Raw genomic sequence first — 6000 nt, forward strand, 5'->3', positions numbered from 1 at the left:
TCATGACACCTGGGGATGGTCCTCCTGCTGTATGTTGCACCAGTGCACAGCACGGAGGCACTTTGGATTCCTGTGTATGCCTTAAGAGAAATAGGCTACCTGCATGGAGAATGGGAGCAGGGAGGAGCAGGGTGAGATTCACTGTTAGTAATCTCTGCAGAAGGAAAGGGTGGTAGGGCAGAGTTGGGTGAAACAGGTGTAGATGGAATACCTCAAGGCAATGGCCCAAAAGACATTTCATTTTTATGCTTTCCTGTCGTTCTTTTGCACCAAGAATTTCACCAATGGGGTAGGGCCCATGTGATTCTGTAGGGAGGGCTGGTCAGACTTTTGTCTCCTTCCAGTATGGTTGGCCTATCTCTGGGGAGAATCACTGGAGGAAAGGCAGCTTTTCTTTCCTATTGCTCAGTCAAGGCACATTAGCATCACATCTGTTGCAAACAGCAATTGAGGATCTGCACTATGGGCCACATTCCCAGGGTAATTGGCCTCAGGGCTCCTTGTGGTCAGGAAGGGCCTTCAGCAGGCTCTAGTCTAGGGTCCAGGTGGAGTTGCATCCTCATAGAGGAACCATAGAGGCATGTGAGGTCTAGAGTAGAATTCTTAATCTTTTCAGATGACAGATCCCTTTGAGATCTGATGAATACTGTGGACCTTTTCCTTATAAAAGAAAAAACACACGAATGCACATGTGTAAGAAAATTGCATTAAATTTCTTGGATTTCAGAGATGCTAAAGTCAGTGTCTTATCCAAAGCCTTAAATGGAATGTTGATCTAGAGGATCCCAAAGGGTGAAATTCAAAGAAGATAGTACCAGAACATGAATTCACAAGGGAACATTCTTCCTTGCCAACTCACTTTTATCTAGATTACTTAATGAAGCTCATTATTAGTTTACTTTTGGCAGCACAAATTTAGCCTTCTTCATTTCCATATTCTTTCCTAAATATCTTGCAAGCTTTCTTCTTATATTATGCTGTTTATAATTTATGCTGCCACCTAATTTTATAAAGGAAGAACTCGGTCATGTCAATGTCCTTCTCCCATTCACATTATAGGAAGGGCTACTTACAGGGAAGCTGGGTCTCACTGGCTTTATTCTTATCTTTTGCTACAGCCACACTTGTTCTAGATCTGTACTCATATCTGTATAGTAGGGATAAGAATACCTTCCCATAAATTTATTGTGTGGATTAAATGAGATAACGTGTATGATGTGTTTTGCACAATCAATGTTAAGCACAAATCAAGTGTTTGATAAGTGCGTGTTCTTATTATTATCATTATTATTGGCTACCGTCTTCATTTTGAGACTCTATCCATGAACTGTAATATTTCATCTGCATCCAGTGTCAGGATATAACACTCATTAATATTTCTAGAGCATATGGTTAACCATTGATATTACATTTTCACAGAACCTATTTATATATTTTTAAAATTATTATTTAAGACCTTATTAATAAGTGCTTGCAGTTCATTTACTTTTTTTGAAAACATTAAGTTGTAAATTTTCATTACAGATTAAGAATGAAGTTCTTAAAAATCTCTACTTGACTAGATATGAAACAAATTAAAAACGTTTAAAGGTGTATTGAGAAAAACCAGGCTTTAAGAAAAACTACACACATTTATCATTACCAAAAGAGACATTTTTAGGTAAAAATAATAAAAACCCCATGCTGCATATAAAATGCATATTTCTAGTTATCTGGTCAATGGGCAAAAAGCAAGCACTTAAGATCCTTAGCTCCAACCTTTCATTCATTTCTTATTGCTGGAATTTCATATTCATTTCTTCTTGTTGAGTGACTAAACTGGATGATGGTAGAGATGGTAAGGCTAAGTGGTGGACTCTGAATTCGACTTCTGTCTTTATGTCAGATCTAGTGCCCTTTCTACTATACCAATGGACTGTCTTAAATTCTACTTTTATAACAAGTACAATTCGATATAAACTTTAGTTTCACATGAGTCTTAGTGAGAACTCATATTAAGTCTGGGATGCAGAAACATCATTGTTAGAATGTTCCCTTATAGCCATATTTTCTGTTGCAATGAATGAAAATATTCTTTGATATATAAGAGCATTTGTAGACTATTATTATTGTTATGTATTAATTTATATTTAAGCTGACAGTTTCTGGTTTAAACAGAAACACAGCAAAAAAAAAATCTATATTTAAAAAATTATGTGTGGCTTTCAGTCAAGATGGTAGAGTACATAAACACTCCACTTCCTCTAACAACCACATCAAAATTATAACTAAACTGCAGAATAGCAATCATTGGGAATCACTTGAAATCTAGCTGAACAGAAGCCCTACAAATGAGGACTCACAGAAGAGGCCACTTCAAGACTGGTAGGAGGGGTGGAGAGCAGTCTGGGGTGGTTCTACACCAGCATGTGGTGGTTGAGAATTGGGAGAAATATCTTGGCCATGGATGCCCCCTGGAAGAGTGAGGGATCCTAGCTCCAATCTGGGCTTCCCACCCCAGGACTCCAGTGCTGAGAAGAGAAGTTTCCACAACTCTGGCTGTGAAAACAAGTGAGATTGTGGCAGAGCGAGATGGAGAGCTGAGGGAGTCACAAACTTTCCTCTTAAAGGGTCTGCACATAGACACACTCAGTAATGTACTCACTTTCTCTGAGTTCCAGCTCTGGAGCAGTAGCTCAAAAAGTGCCAGGGACATATAAGGGAGGAACTGAGTTTCTGGCTTCAGGGCAAAGGCAGGAGGTGGAGTTTTTTCCTAGACAGAAGTGATGGCTGAGTACATTGTTCCGTGGTTGAGCCCTTCCCTACCCAGCTTGCAGACCTAGGTGGGCGCCATCTCTGAGTCTCCATCAACGTAGCTAATAGCAATCACCCCACTCTGGTGATTCTCTGAGAGCCTGCTCCATCCAATGTGTGGGTCTACCCAAATTGCTTCCAGTATATTTTTCATAGAAACAACCTGTCTTGGCACATGTGGACTTTATTAAAATCTCTCAAAGATTCATGAAACATAAACAAGCAGCATCTGGCCTTGGCATGCTCTGTACCTCTTGCTGAGCAGCCCCAAGCCCAGCACTAGCAGCAACTGGCTTCAGTTTGCGGCTCGACCTCTGCAGGCACTTCCAAGCCTAGTATGGGTGGCAGCCATCTGTGGATTTCTTAGTGGCTTATGTCAGGTGTCCCTGGGCAGAGTACAGGCTATGGCTGAACTTGGCCTCCAGCAATACCCCTCTCAGAAAACCCCAGCCTGCATCTGGTGGCTGGCTTTAGTCTGAGAAGAAACACCACCGGGGTCACATCTGAGGGTGACACATCCAAAGAACAGACAGGGCAGGCACCAGAGCTCTGCTAAAATGAATCCTGCTCTGTAGGGTCAGCCCCTGCACAACAGCTCTTTCACTGGTCAGTCATCTCAACCAATCAGCATGAGGGTCAAACTTCCACTGACAAGCAAACAGCAACCAAGGCTCAAGTACAACTGGAGGGCACACACAACCCATACAAGACACATACCTGGAGCACCCTGCTCAGGTGACCAGGGAAGACTGTTCCATTGGGACCCACAGCATACCTACTATTTAAGGTCGCTCTACTAAGACTGAGAGACATAGCAGCCCTACCTAATACATAAAACAAACACAAGTAGGCAGCCAAATTTAAGAGACAAAGAAACATGTCTCAAATAAAAGAATAGAACAAAGTTTCAAAAAAGAACTAAACAAAATGAAGACAAGCAAGCTTCCAGATGCAGAGTTCAAAACATTGGTTTTAAAGATGCTCAATGAACTTAAGAAAAGAGTTGATGAACTCAGGGAAAACTTCAACAAAGAGATAGAAGACATGATAGTGGAAATAGAAAATATAAAAAAGAACCAGTCAGAAATGAAGAATACAATAACTAAAATGAAGAATACCTTGCTTAGAAAGAATTAACAGTAGATTAGATGAAGCAGAGGATAGAATCAGTGATTTAGAAGATAAGGTAGCAGAAAACACCCAATCAGAATAGCAACAAGAAAAAAGAATCCGAAAAAATTAGGATAGTTTAAGGGGCCTCTGGGACAACATCAAATGTACCAAAAGAAGAGGGAGAGCAAGAAGCTGAAAACCTTTTTGAAGAAATAAAGACGGAAAATTTTCCTAACCAGGTGAATAAAGTAGACGTACAAGCCCAGGAAATATACAGAGTCCCAAATAGACCGATATTATGACACATCATAATTAAATGCCAAAGGTTAAACATAAGGAAAGAATCTTAAAAGAAGCGAGAGAAAAGCAGTTAGTTATTTATAAGTGAGCGTGCATTGATTGCTGATTTCTCAACAGAAACTTTGCTGGCCAGAAGGGATTGGCACAAAATATTCAAAGTGATGAAAAGCAAGGACCTACAACCAAGATCACTCTACCCAGCAAAGCTATCATTTAGAATCAAAGGAGAGATAAAAAACTTCTCAGATAAGAAAAAGCTAAAGGAGTTCATCTTCACCATACCATATTATAGGAAATGTTAGAGGACTTCTTTAAGGAGAAGAAGAAAAAAGAAAAAAAAGATAAAAAATATAAATAATAAAAAGGCAATAACTATATATCTAACAACAATTACTTTAAATGTAATTGATTTTAATATTTCAATCAAAAGATAGGTGACCCTCTTTCTGTGTTCAGCATAGCCATGGCTTGTGGTCCCAAGAAGCATCTGGAGTGCATAGCAGCTCCCAAGCCTTGGATGCTGGATAAACTAACAGGTGTATTTCATCCTTGTTCATCTACAAGTCCCCAGAAGCTGAGAGAATATCTCTCTCTCATCATTTTCTCAAGAAACAGATTGAAGTATGCCAAGACAGGAGATGAAGTAAAGAAGATCTGTATTCAGCAGTTTATCAAGATTGATAGCAAGGTCTGGACTGATGTAACCTACCCTGCTGGGTTTATGGATGTCATCAGCATTGACAAGACCAGAGAGAATTTCTTTCTTGTCTATGACATCAAAGGTCACTTTCCTATTAATCAGATTATACCTGAGGAGGCCAAATACAAGTTGTGCAAAGTGAGAAAGACCTTTGTGAGCACAAAAAGAATCCCTCATTTGGTGATTTATGATGCTTACATCATCTGCTATCCTGATCCCCTCATCAAAGTGAATGACACCATTCACATTGATTTGTAGACTGGCAAAATTAGTAATTTTATCAAGTTCGACAGTGGTGACCTGTGTATGGTGACTGTAAGAAATAATTTAGGAAGAATTTGTGTGATTACCAACAGAGAGAGACACTCTGGATCTTTCGATGTGGTTAATATGAAAGACGCCAATGGCAACAGCTTTGCCACCCAGCTCTCCAACATTTTAATTATTCACAAGGGCAACAAACTGTGGCTTTCTTTTCCCTGTGCCTCACCATTGCCGAAGAGCGAAACAAGAATCTGGTAGTCAGAGCAGCAGGTAAAGTGATCTCTAGGTGACATGATTGAAAAACTCTTTGTGCCTAATTAAAGTTAAAAATTGCATGATTAATTGCAAAATAAAAAAAGATAGGGTGGCTGAATGTGTTAGAAAACAAAACCCTTACATATGTTGCCTACAAGAGACTCACTTCAGATCAAAAGACACATACAGACTGAAAGTAAAGGGATGAAAAAAGATGTTTCATGAAAATGGAAACAAACAAAAAGAAAGCTGGGGTAGCAATATTTATGCTAGACAAAATAGACTTTAAAACAAAGGCTATAACAAGAGACAAAGAAGGACCCAATTATCCCACTTCTGTGTATTTATCTGAAGAAAACCAAAACACTACTTTTAAAGTAATGAGAATCCATATTTTCATTGCAGCATTATTTATAGTAGCTCAGATATGGAGCCATTTTGAGTGTATGGGTAAAGAGGATGTAGTACACACACACACACACACACACACACACACAAATGGAATATTACTCAGCCATAAAAAAGAATGAAATCTCACCGTCACGACATGAATGGACCTAGAGAATATTATGTTG

The 6000-nt window shown here is 39.3% G+C and overlaps 1 pseudogene; it reads left to right on the plus strand.

The window, feature by feature from the left end:
- The first annotated feature begins 4626 nt into the window (after positions 1 to 4626).
- LOC107518108 lies at positions 4627 to 5503 on the plus strand (annotated as a pseudogene).
- The last annotated feature ends 497 nt before the right edge of the window (positions 5504 to 6000 follow it).

Source organism: Rousettus aegyptiacus, unplaced genomic scaffold (assembly GCF_014176215.1).
Source record: "Rousettus aegyptiacus isolate mRouAeg1 unplaced genomic scaffold, mRouAeg1.p scaffold_m13_p_1, whole genome shotgun sequence".
In the NCBI taxonomy this organism is placed as follows: Eukaryota; Metazoa; Chordata; class Mammalia; order Chiroptera; family Pteropodidae; genus Rousettus; species Rousettus aegyptiacus.